This window comes from Ptychodera flava, chromosome 2, assembly GCF_041260155.1.
Source record: "Ptychodera flava strain L36383 chromosome 2, AS_Pfla_20210202, whole genome shotgun sequence".
Taxonomy (NCBI): Eukaryota; Metazoa; Hemichordata; class Enteropneusta; family Ptychoderidae; genus Ptychodera; species Ptychodera flava.
The window spans coordinates 9,126,808-9,144,819 of record NC_091929.1 but is presented as its reverse complement, the minus strand read 5'-3'; positions in this window follow the sequence as shown (position 1 = coordinate 9,144,819).

Here is an 18,012-nt window from a genome sequence, read left to right as displayed (position 1 = left end):
GAGTTTGATAATTCATCCAAATATTTGACAACCTGTTTGAAAAAGTGAAAAGTCATCAAAAGTAGTTTTTCGCGTTTAACAAACACCCAAGGAACAGTTTTGGATATCTTCCCGCCATTGCCTTATATTTAACGTAATATCAACTGTCTTATCTGTGGAGTTATAGGTCAAATTATTTAAGAGGAAGTTCACCCAAGGTGAGTTTAATAACGCGATAGCTGTGGGTCTGGATATAGAGGAAATGATATTATTCCATTGAAAACTCGCATTTTCCTTTGTAAAAAGGGACAAAACAAAAAACAAAGTTACATCATGGGAAAAGCGCCATTATTGACGAGGTGGAGGGTAAGGGCAATGTCATCGTTTATCATATACCAATGCTTAAAAAAGTACATGAGAACAGGTCCCAACGTCCCTGGGCCGGTGTTTATGAAACAGTCGCAGACAAAGCAGCAGCCAAGCCCCTGGGGTACTCCGATAGATTAAATTGTACGGGCATGTACTGCCGAAATGGGTCTCTTATTCGCAAAAACATCCTTAAACATAGATCAATTTTCATTCTTAAAACCCCTAACAAAGCAGATGTCCTGTTCCGTAGGAAGCCCTTCACATAAAACAGAATAAAGATGAAAAATGCCAGAAATTGTCAAGCAAACTCCCTAACAATTAATCATATTTTTGGGAATATGTATAGGATAATGCACGAGTGAAGTGCAATCGTTCAGATATTGAACGGCACGAGGGCCGTAGGCCCGAGTGCCATTCAATATCTGAACGATTGCACGACACGAGTGTATTATCCGGCTTACAACACGTCAACAACACCTGGTGCAAATATTAACCAATCGGGAACTACGTAGCGCTTGTGAGTAAACTAATTAATGACCTTAACATGCACACATGTATTCGGCTATTTTTATTGGTTGAGAGTTGTCACGTGCTAGCCATGAAGAGACACCTTGGAGATTTCTATACGCCACGTCATTCACTTCACGGCCTTCGAGGTTTCAACATCATGTCAGATAGCGACGACGTCGAGTTATTTATAACGCAAAACACATTCAAAATAGAACCTGACAAGCGGGAAGATGCAAGCGAGGATGACTGGCTTTTCCAGGACTTCGATGAACTTCTTGACGGGAAGAGCTTGCAAGAGTCTGCATTGGCAGAAACTGCAATTCCACCAGGTTTGCCAAAGTCCGCCCCGCTCGCTCATACCGCGCCGACACTGTCTAATGTACCCAATAGTGTTTCTGATACCTCTCGTTTAAATATAAAAAGTGATGCTGAAATACAAGCAATGGCACTCGAAAGAATTCCCAAAATACCCTGTATAAAAACAAATGGGCTGTGAATACCTTTCGATTTTGGCAAAGTGAAAGAAATAAGCTGGCACAGAACCAGTCTTAAAATATAAGTGTAATCCAACCACAGTTAGAAGAAATGACCAAGATGAGCTAAATTACGCGTTGTCGCGTTTTGTTTGTGTAATGAGAAAGAAGGATGGGAGTGATTATCCTGGCCAAACAATTTATGAATTAATTATGAGTCTGCAAAATCACTTATCTGTCGAAGGTAAATCCTACCGCTTTTTAAATGATTCGGCCTTTAAACAGCTCCAGGATAGTTTAGACTCTGTTATGAAAACTAGAAGTAGCATGGGCATTGGTATACAAAAACGTCAAGCCGAAGTCTTGACACTGGCTGACGAGGAAAATCTCCGGGAGCAGAAGTTATCGGGGACAGTACACCCCAAACTTTATTGGATGCCCAAGTAGTCTTGTTTGGCATACATTTTGCCTTGCGAGGGGGCAAGAACACAGAGAATTTACGTCCCGGGCAAATAGTAAAAAAGTTTTGCAAATCTGTTGGAAAAAATTATCTTTAGTACACTGAGGACGTGTCGAAAACAACAGTGGCGGCTTGGCATGTAGGAAAGTGCAGCGAAAGATTACCACGGCATTTGAAAATACCGACAACAAAGAAAGAAGTATCGTCCGTTTATACGATTTTTACAACAAACTTTGGTAAGTTCTTGTCCAATGTCATTTATATTCTCAAGTTCCTTAATCAAAAAAGTTAAAATGTAAGAAATTGGCGATTTGTTATCAAGCATCGTCGGATTTTCGTGAAATTTGGTAAACATAATGAATTTGTCAATACAAAAAAAATCAACTATTTTTTTCACATGACCAAAACCGGCATTTTCCCGCCAAATTGACATTTGAACATGAAATAAATATTCCAAACTCAAGCCATAATTTTGTCTTCATTTTTTGTGATTATTTATAATGTACGGTTTTGGCGGGAAAATGGAAGTTGTAGATCACGTGACAATGCTATTTTCACATGTACCATAAAAGATCATCATTATGAACCAAGATGTACACGGTGGCGAAATTTCAAGCCATTTTACACATAACTCATTGAAAATTACTGCAGTTATTGTGTTAATTCATTTTTAATATCGAACAGATCTGGACCAGTGTATTAACTTTAACATGCGCAACTATTGCTGTTTTCGCCATGTAGTAAATAACTGTTTTGTGTAGTCCTCCAGATCGTCCACAAGACGTATACTACTTGCAGCCAGCCAGGAAGATACAGACAAATTGTTGGTATTCCACTACGCCAATTGGAAAAAAATACACTTGCAAAAACAGTGGGGAGATTGTGCGAGAACGCTGGGATATCAGGTTTTTACAGCAACCACAGTTTGAGGGCAGCTGCCGCCACACGTCTTTACAGCGATGGAATAGACGAGCAGCTTATTGCTGAAAAAACTGGTCACCGGAGCGCTGCCATCAGGTCCTATAAGGTAAGCTGGTAGCTAGACAAAATTGAATACGAAATGTCAAACCAACATGGAGTCGATAGGCCAGTAAGGCTGATACTGCGCAAGAACCATGCCAGTAACATACGACTGCAAAATTAGACTACAAGACAACCTATAACTACTGCTAATTCAAATTGTATGCCAAACTATTATAATTTAATGTATTCAGTATCACTCAATAGAATCGAAAGGCTAAGTACTGTAATATTAGTATATTCCATTAAATGTCTATATTCTTTATACCATTACAGCGTACCAGCATTGAGCAGCAGTTTGAAGTTAGCAAGGTGCTTCAAGGAAACTCGAAAATACCGAAGACCTGTGACTTCAAACACAACAAGCAAACTATGAAGAATGAAGCGGTTGAAAGCGAGAGTGGAGAAAATGAAACCATCGACACGAAACACGAAAGGCTACAAAATTACGTACACGTGGAAGCTTTTATTCCAGAAATGGAAGCTTTTCTTTCAAAATGACTAAAAATGATCGTGTTTAACGAATAAATTACATGTAATAAAGTCGCATGTCATGCACCTGTTACAAAATATTTGTTTACGCGTGCTTTTTAGTGTTTACTCTGGTGCAGGGCAATATCTAGATAATGCCCCCGTCAGGAGCATTATCTAGATATTGCCCTCCCGGGGATAAAATTTGCATAAAATGGATGCTATATTACACAGAATGCCCCTCTTGAACAAAGACAGTTGACGTGTGTAGTGTTGTAATCATAGTTATTTGTCTTCACATCAGGCGGCAACCCTATGAAAATACCAAGATAACCCCCTGGTGCAGTCAAGGGACTGTAGAGAAGCTCCGCGCAGTGTCATAGAAAAGGAAAAGCCATGAAGGCATATTCAAGATATAATCGACCACAAAAACAAAAGTAGTTGAGAAAGGAAGACCATACCATTCTTTGATGAATTATGTGAAATCCTTGGAGATCAATCGGCGATAAATCCATAAACCCATTTGGTTGTTGCATGATGCCTAATATAACCGTAGATGTCGTTATGGTCGGTGTTAGTTTCAAAACAATACCTAAACTTTCAGAGTGTGGACGCACAGAGTTGCCTCGGTATAATCCCCTATATTTGCAAAGCGTCAACACAGACCCAGGAAATTCACAGTGAGAACAAAGGGTTTATTTGATTGTGTGTACAGTTAATGTCAATATTACATAATAAAGCAAGAAAGCACACTCAGCGTTGGTATACCATGAGATTTTGAACAGTTCATGACATACATGCACGAGCGATAGCGAGTGCATATATGAAGTGAACTGTTCAAAATCGAGTTGTATACTGTCGCTGAGTGTGATTTATTGCTATAATATCATAACAGCATATTGAAATTCTGGCGTGGAATGTCAAAAATGGATTTTCTCTCAAGTTTAGAGCTCGCGCGTATGCCAGCCTCGGTATATCGCAAATATACCACGGTTCTTTTGGCGTCTTGACCAATCAGATCACTGTTTTTGCACCATCAATATACTGGTATGATATAATAATGTATATGAGAATTGTCGTAAGGACATCTACTTACTTCATTTGTCGACAAGGTTTCACTTGTTCCATTAACTGTATCAAGAAGGGCCTGACCTTTGCTGTGTAAATACGTGTTCAGAAGAGATGTAGAAAAAAAAAGAAGAACAATGTATGATGTAATCCTAGTTTTTTATGTTCAACTCTTAAGATTTTGAAATGTACCATGGCTGTAAAATTCGAAAGTCTCAGTGGTCAAATTGCATTTCCTTGTCATGTGTGTATCATTTGTTTATACCAGAAATCAATCCGGGCAATACGACCATACTTTACGAAAAATCGTGACCATGATACGGAATGGGGTTGGTCTGCCGAACGGTGTCATTCCTCCTACGTTCATGGTACTCTGGATTGACTCTCCTCAGACTTGCCTGCACGCGATATCGGCCAACCATGACACCTTTTGGACGTAAATATCCTTGCATTATTTTTACACCACACGCAGCTCCCACTTGCTCGATCGACCGTGATATAATGCTGTCTAGGTTACCGTCAGACATTTGACGTATATCTCTGTTTTTGCAATATCTCCGAATAGTTCTTTCGGAAAATCCCTCCTTCGGGAAACGCCCTTCTGAGAACTAGACTGATCTCCTTATCGGGTCAACCGTTTGAAACATTTCTTGCACGAGGTTTTCATCAATTAATTTATCAGCATCCATTCCTTTGAAAAAAGTTGTGCGTTGCATCATACTCCTGACACAAATAACTGTCGAAACGAAATCTGGCGCCAAATTAGAGTCCAAGCGCGGGATGACAAATTTTAATGACATTGTATCCAATATAGTGTGTAGGACTCTCTTTGATGTATGGATTGGCTACGCTTCATGCCACTGCGCATCTCTACACCAATTGGAAATAGGAAATAGCCTGTATTTCCTATTTTCAAATTACGTCGGGCTGGTGAGTGAACTAGGCTTCTCGTGTGCCGCAATTTGCGTTCCGGAAAACTACCATTATGCTTATTTCAAAATCATATGCTTATATTAGAAATAGGAAATAGAAATATGAGTATATTTCAATATTCAATAGATTTTAGCGAACAAGAAAAATCAACAAAAAATATATTTTCACATTTCTCTATTAAAATTTTGTTGCGGTAAACAGATTGGCCGCGATTTGTCACGGATTGATTTACTGTACTTTGCAATGTTAAACTTTGGGGTATGGGGTAAGTTTTTGTCAAATTTCACAAAAACTGTAGAAGATATTGCATAGTACAATATGTCATCTTAAAGAAGAATATATTGCCTTTCTAATGGTACCAAACAAGTGAGGTTATGTTAAAAAATAAGCTCAGCAGATGACTTACAAGAAGACAGATTTGACGAAAATGCAATTGGGTTGCAAAATCGTGATTTTGCGGTTCCCTTCAAAACATGACCATAACAGCTATTGCGTCCCTATATTTTTTCTGTTAAAATTCCATTTCGTATTCTAGGGATCCCAAGGCTTCTGAAAAATACAGGTTTGTTATCCTGTGGGGGGTGCACGTAGACCCCCTCTAGCCCACGGCCTACTCCGATACATATCCAAATAATAAAAGTTCATCAAATATGCAAATGAGCTATTAGCTGTCATGCCCCCTTTAAAATCTTCCATGGCTGACACACCATCGTGTCGTCTGCATTTGTAGAAAATCTCATCAAATCTTGTGCAGCCGGGTCAATGTTTATTTGTATTTTCTTCGTTAATTAATCGTGCAAATACACACAAACTATGGAGCCATACTCCCAAAAAACTAAATAGTTCTTGCCATTCCTGAACATAATGTATGAACAAGATTCCATTTCTTTTCTGTCGGTCTTTCTAGAGATAAAGCTCGAAAGGCAGACGCAGAGACTCAAAGACAGACATCACTACGTCATTAACTCACGTGTGTGAAGTGTGTAGTATAGTAGTTCACAGCAACAGCTACAAATCACATAACAAATTATGAACACATGTGTTCGAATAGTCTATAAGGGACTGGACAGAAATTACAGTGGGAAGGCCGATGTGTTTAGGGATTGGTTGCCCTTTTCTACGGGAGCATTGTCAAGGGGTATGAAATTTCGCGAAAGCCAATAGGGAGGGACATAATTTATGCGCAAATATAATAAGGCAAGATATGGCCGATATAATGCCTCGTCCATAAATATCAAACCACAATATATGGTAGTCTACCGCGCAAACGCATGAAAATTACCACTAAACAACATGCTTTATCTGTACATTCATGTGTACTTTGCATTAAATGGAAGGTAAAAAGTAAATTTGCCTACAAGAAATTCATTTTTTGGATCTCATCGAAACTGTTGATTAAATATTCATAGTACTCTATGAGAAAACTATGAACAGATTTTTTCAAATATAAAACTATCAATATCTGTGCATTCATGGTCATTTTATAATTGACATAAATGTACTTGATTTGAATAAGGTGGTCGCAAGCTCATATGTTACAAGACATTTGGGATTTCACCATAAATGTCGATTCTCTATAAATGGCAATCAATGATCAAACTAACATTTTTCTCTTATCCTGAACTAGCTAAATCCCAGCATTTATAAATGTTTCACAGTTGGTATAAATGTACGCTATTAGAAATTGTTTTTTTTAAATTGCATATATGAACAACAAATTTGATATTGGTATTTCATCCAAAAATGTTCATTCACATCTCATAGTAGTCTATGGGTAAACTTATAGACATTTTCCCCGTACAATTCTTGCATTTATATTGTTATGGAAACGGTACTAGATGAAGTAGATTGCTGACGTATGGTGCCATTGCGTTGTTATAATGACTGTTGCTAAGGATGTCAGGGAATGTTCTTGAATAGGAAATGTCCATCATATACTTGACCCAGAATAACCATGATGTCATGATGTCATTTTGACGCCAATTAAATGTACGTTCTGGAGTCATGTAAGCGTTTCCGAGTTTTGACCTTTGTCGGAAGGACCAGCTGTCCTCTGATCTGCTGCATTGTTACCTAATTTTGTTGACTCATTCTACTGTGATTGTAAGCCAAAGGTCTCCCTATCACAAGATCATAGTGTCGTTTAGCTGCGGAGACGGCAATAGCTTTAGTAAGTCGAGGGCAGGGCAACGTGTACGTGTTTCCAGTTAAGTCTTCCGCTTTGGCAGGCTTGTTCTCACGTTACCGTAGAGTCGAGTGCGGTCAGGGTGGAGAGATTTGTCACAGTATACTATGTAAATGTCGTTAAATATTGATTTTCAGGCTTTAATGTCTTTGACAAACAAGAATGTTGTCTTCATAATTGGTTGAAAAACCTTGAAATGAAGGTAAACATAAAATATATTGACTCTATTGATTAATTTGAATAGCTAATTCCACATCAAGTAGTTGATAAAACTATTTTGAGTGAAATGCTATTACTTCAAACCTTGCATAAGGTAATTTTTTGTAAAGGTAAAATTACATATGATAATAAAGACATTATTGGTGTTGATTCTGACACGCAGGAAAAGTCACTATTTTTGTGCAGCGTTATTTTGGAAAACACCAGCCCTCTTCACTGTATTTTTTCTCTGGTTCCTAAGTGATATATTATTTGTTACTCTCTCGAAGGCACTATGATTAGCAGGTATCGTAAAAGGTGCTAAATCAAGTAAAAACCTTCAGATATTGTGGCTCAGTGCGACTAGTTCAATGAAAAATGCTTCAGGCTAACATGCAATTGTCTTAAAAAGGTTGTTTATGACCTTGTCAACTAACACATATTCATTACATTTGTGACAACACATTGGTAAAGAATGATCATTCTAAATTTAGGTACTTCAATCTTAATTGAAAAAAGAAACATAAAAGTTTAAAGGTTGAACACAATTACAGACGCACATATTTACGATATTCTCCATGTTACACATTACTTTTCTTCTTATTTGAAGGCAAGGGTTAAATAGTATATTGCAACAAAAGTCTCCGTATATTCGTAATGTAAATTACCTTCAACAGTTACGGTAAATGAACAGTGTGCCATATTGTCAGAAGGATCCGACGCTTCATAAGACACAACTGTACTGCCTATTGAAAAGTTGCTCCCAGGCTCATGACTTCCATGTATGTGTACAGTGCCAGAATTATCAGTGGCAACTGGTAGAGGCCATGTCACTGGCGTAATAGGGATATCGATGAAGGTCGATGTCGATAGGCCCAATGGACAGTTGATTACAGGCAAATAGGAAACCATTGAGATGAAATTTTCTAAAATGACTATGCATTAATTTGATAATACGTTTTAAAAACATACTTTACAGTGTTTCATAATAATGTAACACCATATTCGTGATTTATTGCCGTTTTGACTATCCTTGTACCTTTTCGTTCGTTATCAGTTTATGAGACAAATTTCTCTACGATAATTCTCAAATTGCTGTCGACAAACTCCTCTTGCAGTCAGAAAGTAATACGAAACGAAAGTAAACATAAAAAATATTGTCCCCTTTTGATTTTTGAATAGCAAATTCCACTCAAGTAGTTAATAGAATTATTTTGTGTTAAAATGCAACTCTTTTATCGAAAAAAACCTTGAATAAAAGTTATTATTTGTAAAGGTTAAAAGTACTTGTTGAAAGTTCAAACGTCAAAGTAGAAATAACGTGTCAATAGAGATAATGTTGTTGTAGACCGCTCCATGGCACATGTGAAAATGGTCACTATTTTTTGCGCAGCATTATGTGGAAAAGCACCGGCACTCGCCCCAGTAATTTCTGTCCGGTCCCTAAGTGATGTATTTTTTCTTACTTTCTACTAGGTACTATTATTAGCAGACAAAGAAAAACCCTTCGGACATGGTGGCTCAATGCATGTAATTCAATAAAAAAATGACTCAAACTAACATGCTAACATTATCTAAAAAAGGTTCATTTTGACCTTGTCAGCTCACTCAGATTCATTAAAATTGTGAAAACACACTGGTAAACATAGGGAATTGAAAATCTTACGTACTGAACTCTTCCTTGGAAAACATAACAGTTCAAATATTTAGAAGAATCAAAGACACACACATGTATAACATTGTACGACAATGTCACATTGACATAGCTGGTTGGTATATTTGATGCCTTCACGTATTAATGTAGCTATAGAAATCCCTTCATTTTCCTCGTATTAGAAGACAAGGGTAGGACAGTAAATTGACTCAGAGAGAAAAAGTCTCCTTAAATTCGTAATGTTAATTACCTTCAACAGTTACGGTAAATGAACAGTGTGCCATATTGTCAGAAGGATCCGACGCCTCATAAGACACAACTGTACTGCCTATTGAAAAGTTGCTTCCAGGCTCATGGCTTCCACGTATGTGTACAGTACCAGAATTATCAGTGGCAACAGGTAGAGGCCATGTCACTGGCGAAAAAGGGGTACCAATGAAGGTCGATGTCGACAGGTTCAATGGACAGTTAATCACAGGGTTTTCTGTGTCTGCAATTGGAATAGGAAACCACTGAGATCAAATATTCTAAAATGGCATTAATTTAATAATTCGTTTCGGTGACAGATTATGCATTGTTTCACCAGTCATGCAACATCATATACGTAATTGATTGCCGTTTTGACTATCCTTGAACCTTTTCATTTATTATTAGTATATGATTCAAAAGTATATACGATATGTGCTGTATTTGCTACCCCATGCCTATCATCGCTCATAATAGTGAGGGAATCTCGGCAATTTTAGTATTCAATTGTACACCATCTCAAACCATGTTAGAAAATGTTTGAGATGGTGTTCAATTGAACGCCGTCTCAAACATTCTTTGGGGCGTTGTCCAACAGAACGCCATCTCAAACTTGGTTTGAGATCGTGTTCAATTGAACACCGTCTCAAACCATGTTGTTTGAGACGGCGTTCAATTGTACACCGTCTCAAATATCAATGCCTGTTTCACTCTTCCTAAAATGTAGGTATTTTTAATGACAACGTAAATGATGCCAGACTAATAGTAATATGCTGTGCAAAGTCCAACAAACATCTGTTTTAAAGAAAGCTAATACAAATTTATTTTTGCCAGTAAAATATCTCAGTTCGAATTTCTTGTTGTAAAACTGTAGTATTTTATTGGTAAATTATTGAATAAAAATGTTAGTAAATAAAAATATGTTTTTGTACTGCAACTTGTAATACAATTTTTGAATTTGCAAATGGTTTTAAAATACATTACATGGACTGGACGGAAATTTTGAATTGTGATTTTTATGTCAGTCATACTGAAGAACAAGCAAACAGCAGAATTTTGCTGACCAAATAATTATGCAGAAAATTATAGCAGCCTGAAATTATAAACCATAAACTCAAACTTTTGATTACAAAATCTTGCAAAATAGTAGTCAATTACAGGGAAACTAAAAAAAATATCATGTAAATATCAGAAAACTCAGAAAATCCCAATTTAGGTCACAAGGTTTATAGTAAGTCTTTGGCTGAACATTTGAGCAAAAATCACTAATTTCCACTGGACAAAATGCTTGATATACAACAATATATATACACGTATACTGATTCTGTACATGTGTCAAATACACTAAGTATACAGGACGTATACTAATAAAATGCAAACTGTAGTGTACGCTAAGTGTCCAAAGATCTGCATTACGTATACTCATGATCTTCATAGAAATAAGCTACGCATATCAACGTATTGGAATGTTCCATATACAAATATAAACATCGCGTATGCAATTATTACTGTGTTCCATATGCGTCAATATACGTAAATATGCCAAGGCGCATATCAAGCATTTTGTCCAGTGTTCGCATATTTGTTCTAATTAATATGTAAGCCATGGCCTCAGGGAAAGTGATGCATTTATTAACACGGAGATGCCCGATAGCTAAGAATATGATGTCAACTTTGACTGAAATTAAATGAGTTAAGGGTTGAGCTTAATTATACTCTTTCTCTCCCTCCCTTCCATATGTCTGTCTCTGTCTTTCCGTCTCCTCTCCGTCACTCTAACACGAAACGTGTCATGATGTGCGCGCACTACAAGAATCGGGTCGTCACTGCGAAATATTCAATTTGAAGATGAGGCGGGTTTTTGTATTATTTCAATTGGGACGTATAATGCTAAAATAATTCGAAGGGATAATGAATAATTAAAAAAATCGGACAGAATTTTTCGAAGATAATGGGACGAACAGGAAAATAGGAAGTGGTGTGAAATTTAATGCATTGACAAATATGTCAATGTAATATCCGTACTGATTTATACACATGCATTTCTGTTCCTAGCTACAAGTTTAATTGTTATTTAATGATGCAGTGACTGTGTGTTTACATAGAACCTGTTTTTCAATGTTATGTGCTTGTATTTTTTCAAGGCGTCCCTGCACAAAGGTCTATCGTCTTTAGCGTGAGTTGAATGTCTTCCTTTCGTTGAAGGGCAGCAATTATTCATTATGTCAGATTTTGGATTGTCTATTTGCAGACATTTCCCACACTAGAGCAGTTTTTTTTACTCAGCCGCAGTATAGCAGCATGAACATGGACCATCAGCCCCAGCTGACAAAACATATGTTGTCTTAGCAACCATAAAACAGATGTGACACCGTTTGGTTTCACATGGCCCAATTGTGAGAAAATGTTCTTCCCTGTAACATTCTTCATGGGCATTTTCAAGAAACCGAACTTCCAAACTGAAGAGGATAGGTTTTCTTATCTCCGGTACGCTGTACTCAATGTATTTAGTGTACAGTACTTTTCAGAATGGCGAATTATTTGTCACACTTTATGAAGATTAGTTACAAGTGTGATGGTCATAAAAGGTGAACTGTACACGGGTAAAAAACTACGAAACCGAAGAAGGCCATTGAAAATATTACTTAATAAAATGGCAAGATTATTCTTGAAGTTTCAATTTATTGGAACCATAATACTTTGTACGAACTTTGCAGTAGTTTTCAGTAAGTGCTTACAATTAATGCAGTCCTGCACAAAACAGTACATAAAAGTTAGGTCTTCAAAATCGATCTCAAAATAAAGACCCCTCATTTGTCTGTTTTCCATTATCTTCATCCAGGCCATTGAGATAGTCACTTAGACCATTATGTCACTTTCATCAGCAGACCACGTAATAGAAACAACTTTCTTTTGTTCCAAGCAGTTTCTTGTCACTGATTCTACCTATTGTTTCTGTTGGTGTTACCTATGGCATCAGCTAAACATCCATATTGTTTGCATAAATGTACTTTGTTTCGCATATGGGCCTTTCAGATCTGTAACCAACTTATTAGCTACTCTATTTAGGCTTGAATGATTAATCTTCAAATCATGCATTGAAAATTGGATCATACATTAAATGCATCTTTGTCAAGCCTCAGTTGGCACTGAATCTTGAATCAGCTTGAAAGTGTCCACCATAAAAAGCAATATTGGGTCTAGTATTAATCCAGGCGTTGACAGATAAAAAGCTTGTTCAAGTTCATATAACAATACATCTTTTTAAATGACGTTTTGAAATTAGTGATTTAACTCCGAAGGTATTGTGCGAAAGTTAATGAAAATTTCTATAGATATTGATCTGACAGATGCCGGATTGATCTGTGGAGCAATTAGCGGAGTTAAGTGCATTAATGGCTCTTTGCATATTATAAACTTTGTAATCAGTATATAACCAAAATGAAAGCACCAAATCTGATGAAACCTGCTGCAGATATTGACTGTTCAATGAAGCTTTTAGCAGTGCGTTTTTAATTAATGGTTCCTTTGCACATATTCCTATGAAATACAACATCAAATTTGATGAGATTTGTTATAGATATTGATATGATATGTGTCTGATTGTACTAAAATGCAGTGAGCAGTGTCAGATTAAGACATGTCTCATTTGCATACGTCATATTTTTTTAATTGGTAATTTGACTAAAATGATTTTTACCACGCCTTTGCAGATATTGATATGGCAGATATCGTACTCTGTGAAGCCTTTAGCCGTGTCAATGTACGACTTATTTGGATATTTAATGACCTTATACTGAGAAATATTGACAAGTATGCTGTCAATAATTCTGAGCTACAGTGCTTTTATTGAAAACTACTTAAGATGTTTTCACCAGATTAAAAGTTGTTTAATGTTTCTACTCGAAATCCAATGAAGGCACTCAAAGAAATTTAGCATTTTAATTTCAGCTAATTACATATTTGTATGCTAAAGACCTTTGGAATTAATCTGTTGTGAATATTGGTAAATGTTGATGTTAACACTTTCACTTGGCAAAAGTTTAAATTTACAGGCAAGTGCAATATACACATATTGACTGGCTATGAGGGCAACAGCATACGTCTGTACCCGAGGGACTGTGAGTCACCCCCAAAACAGACTGTTTCCCGAGGCCGTAGGCTGAGGGAAACAGTCTGTTTTTGGGGGTGATCATGCCAGTCAATATGTGTTTTGTAACACACCTCATCCGTAGCGATGCACAAGAACGTACTATTCACAAAACTTGTCGCATGTAGGTCTATGATGTAATATGTTGGAGTGGTTCAGTAGAAAAGTTTTTCCTAAAAAGACCGCAATACTTCTGCAAATTGTTCAATTCACCTTTGATTATAGTTTTTGTCCGTATCCAGTCCTTGTTGGAAACCAAAGCATTCAATTCTTCTTCAGAAAGTAGGATAAACCAAGAAATTTCTGGATTATCGTTTCGATCGGCCGCAGACGACATCTTTGTTTACATTCCGGTCCGCGTTCGCGTCAAATATCGTTTTTGACGTCAGCGGGCATCATTTTTCAGAACTGATGCCTGGCAGGCAACAGTTCAAACGAATGATGCCTGATGACGTCTTTTACGTGGATCAGCACAAAAAGAACGCATCCCACGTGACTATCAATTGGCGAATTAGAATACAGACTGCGGATGAGGTGTGTTACAATATATACTGATTCCGTGAGCATTTTCAGTTCATATTCGGTTTGTATATTATTTATAACTAGTATTCTCTCAAATATACGGGGATGCGGAATTCGCAAGCACCCATGGCGACAGCTGGGAAAGCACAAGGGACTTTCCTGATCCGCTACACCCTCAACGACAACAACAGGGAAAACCCTGTTGTGACCTAACGCATAGGAAATGATTGACAGGTACAGCGGGACGTAGGTCAGCCGGTCACGGCATGCTGCCTCTGCCTCCGTCGTGTTCTCGACGTCAGCTCTGATGAATAATTAATAATTAGATATTATTCCCTAATATTTTTCTTCGTTCAGCAAAGGAAAATACGAGTGACGTAATGACCGTGTCACCACGAGTCGAAGACGAGTGGTGACACGGTCATTACGTCACGAGTATTTTCCGAGCTGAACGAAGAAAAATATTAGGGAATAATATACTTATCACATGCACAAGCCAAGAATTCGTTATTTTTTTGCAAAATAAATAAGTTTTCCATGACGATTCCGCGTTTAAACTTTTGAACTACTTTAGGAATAATATCAGTACGCGGTGCACAAGTTGTCAATCATTTCCAGTCGTCCGTCGTGTGCGTTAGCGCTCACGTTCGTTCGTGTGTGGAGCAAATGACAGCTCTCGGTATACACGTAGGCTACCTTCCGCAAAGTTATACTCTATTTCAAAGATAGCATAGTCCTAGAAATTTATCACAGACGAAGATACGCTGTTTTTCGGAACAAATATCGACTGAATCTCCACGGCGCGAACACTGTAGCCTAAACGTCGCGCCTGACCCTGTTTGCAATGCGTACGGAACCCACGGATACGCGACCAGCTTTGAGTTCGTTGTTTCCGCAAATAATCCACGTAATTCCTTCGGAATACAAGCGGTACACTCTTGTGTTTACATTGTTTGGATTATTAATGTCGAAGTCTGTGAAAATATCGATTTCATTACATGACTTTTGATCGTGGGAGACACATCGGCCGCCATGTTATCTACCAATATGTTTCGTGTCCTACTCGTTTTGATAAAATACTTGATAGGTGTTATGGTGCAGTTCCTGACGCATACAAATCTTTTGCGTTGCCTCCTCTTTGATCTTCAGATCACAATGTTGTAATGCTTGCCCCTCTCTATAAACCAGTCATTAAGCGGATTCGTAGAGTAACAAAAACTGTGAAGAACTGGTCAGTAGACAGTATTTCTAGCTTACAGGCGTGTTTCGAATGTACTGACTGGGAGATGTTTTATCATTCTTGTATCGATTTTAATCAACTTGCCGATGTCATTTCTTCCTATATTTCATTTTGTGCGGATTCTGTTATTCCTACGAAAATGTTAAAATTTTCCCCAATAACAAGCCATGGGTGACCAAAAATTAAAGTCTATTCTCAACCAGAAGAAGATCTGAATCTTTTTTCAGGGTAAGCAGTTGATAAACAAAGAAGTCAAGAGAGCGATTAGGCAGGCAAAGTTGGATTATAAAAATAAAATTCAATCAAAGTTTCTTTCTGGTAACTTTCGATCTACTTGGCAAGGTATCAAGCATATGGCAGCAGTAAATAAGGTTACTCCTTCAGAATCAAAAGTTACACTAAATAACTTAGACTCAGCGGCGCTGCCAAGGTCCTGAACACATTCTTCACTCGTTTTGAAACAGAGGATTTTTCATCTCAAATCTCAAATCTAAAACAGTCATTATCTCCTGAGTTAGGGATGTCTATTGAGACAGAGAAAGTAGCTAAAACTTTAAAATCATTAAATGTGAACAAAAGTCCAGGTCCTGATTGTATTTGGGTCGCACCCTGAAGTTCTGTGCTGATCAGCTTAGTGTAGTCTTACAACACCTTTTCAAGTTTCTCTTGATACAGTTAGTATTCCTGCCATATGGAAAAATTCTATAGTAGTACCAGTCCCAAAGAAAGCTAGCCCTAAAGAACCCAATGATTTTCGACCTGTTGCTCTTACTTCCCTGGTAATGAAAACATTTGAGAAAATAATTAAGTCCATTATTCTGACAAAGGTTGGCAACAAACTAGACCCCCTACAATTTGCATATCGACCGGGAAAAGGTGTTGAAGATGCTAAGCTTTTCATTCTCAATACACTGTACAAACACTTAGAAAAAAAAGGTGCTCATGCAAGAATCCTTTTCGCAGATTTCTCCAGTGCTTTCAACACAATCCAACCCCACATCCTTGCAGAAAAACTCTTAAAATTTAATTTTAGCAATCAACTTGTACTTTGGATTATTGACTTTCTTACAAATAGATCACAAAGGGTGTTTGTCAATGGTATTTTGTCAAGTATCATTCAAACAAATACAGGTTCTCCTCAGGGTTGCGTTCTGTCTCCTCTGTTGTACATCCTTTATACTGACGATTGTAGAAGTACACATGAAGGTAGCCATCTTGTTAAGTTTGCTGACGATAGTGCTCTGCTTACACTTCTACAGGGATCAGAATGTCATCATGGTCCCGCTCTTAGTGAGTTTGTTGAGTGGTGTGATAATTCGTATCTAAACTTAAATGTTAAGAAAACTAAGGAAATGATAATTGATTTTAGGAGGCAAGAACGAAACCCTCCTACGTCCATTGTTCACGATCAAGAAGTCGAGATTGTTTCGAAGTATACATACCTTGGTTCAATATTTGACAGCAAATTGAAATGGGATCATAACACCGATGCTATACTGAAGAAGGGGCAGCAAAGATTGTACTTTTTAAGGAAACTGCGTTCATTCATGGTTGATAGACAAATTTTATCTCTTTTTTATAAATCTTACATTGAAAGCGTTATCTCATTTTCATTCATTTGTTGGTATCAAAATCTGTCTGTTAAAAACAAAACTTCACTTGATAGAATTGTTTCACTTAGCTCAAACTAATTGGTATACCCCAGAGAAATCTTTCTACGTTTTATAATCAGCAAGTACTCATGAAAGCCCGCTCAATTCTTTTGTCAGTGATCACATTTATCAGCAGAGTTCGACACACTTCCCTCTGGTCGGCGTTTTAGATACCCGGCTTGCAGGTCAAACCGGCGCAAGTTGTCATTCATTCCAACCGCTGTGCGGCTTTTAAATGATTCCTAAACTGTTTTTTGTATAGTCCTGCGTCTCCTACCATTTTGTAAATTTGTATTATATATTTTTGATGTTGTATTTGAGCCACGCTTTTTAATTGCCCGTGTTTGGGATAAATAAAGTTCTATTGAATTGAATTGAATTGAATTGTTGTTTGTTTACATATTTACGAGCACACCGAAGATCGACAAAAAAAAGGTCCGACGCACCAAAATTGATGACATAGACGCGGGTTGTCGTGACGTAGAACGACCAGAGAATAAATCCCGTATTTTTTGTTCGGAGACGACAAACTTGGCTTGTGCATGTGATAAGGAAAGTCCTGCAAATTAGGACACACTGTGCCAAAAGTGGAGAATCCGTTGAGGATTCTTCTGTATTTTGTTCTGGATACTTCAAGAATCCACCAGAATACTGCAATATACATTATGTATTCCATCGGAATCCACTGGCAATCAAGCAATGGATTCTGTCGGATACGGAACATAATCCATTGTTTAATCCATTGCAGGATTCTGCTGGATTCACATGTAATCCATTATATATATATTTCAGGATACTGCTGGATTCTCATGTGTAATCCACTGTATATATTTCAGGATACTGCTGGATTCTCTAATTTATAGAGAATCAAGGGACCAGTAC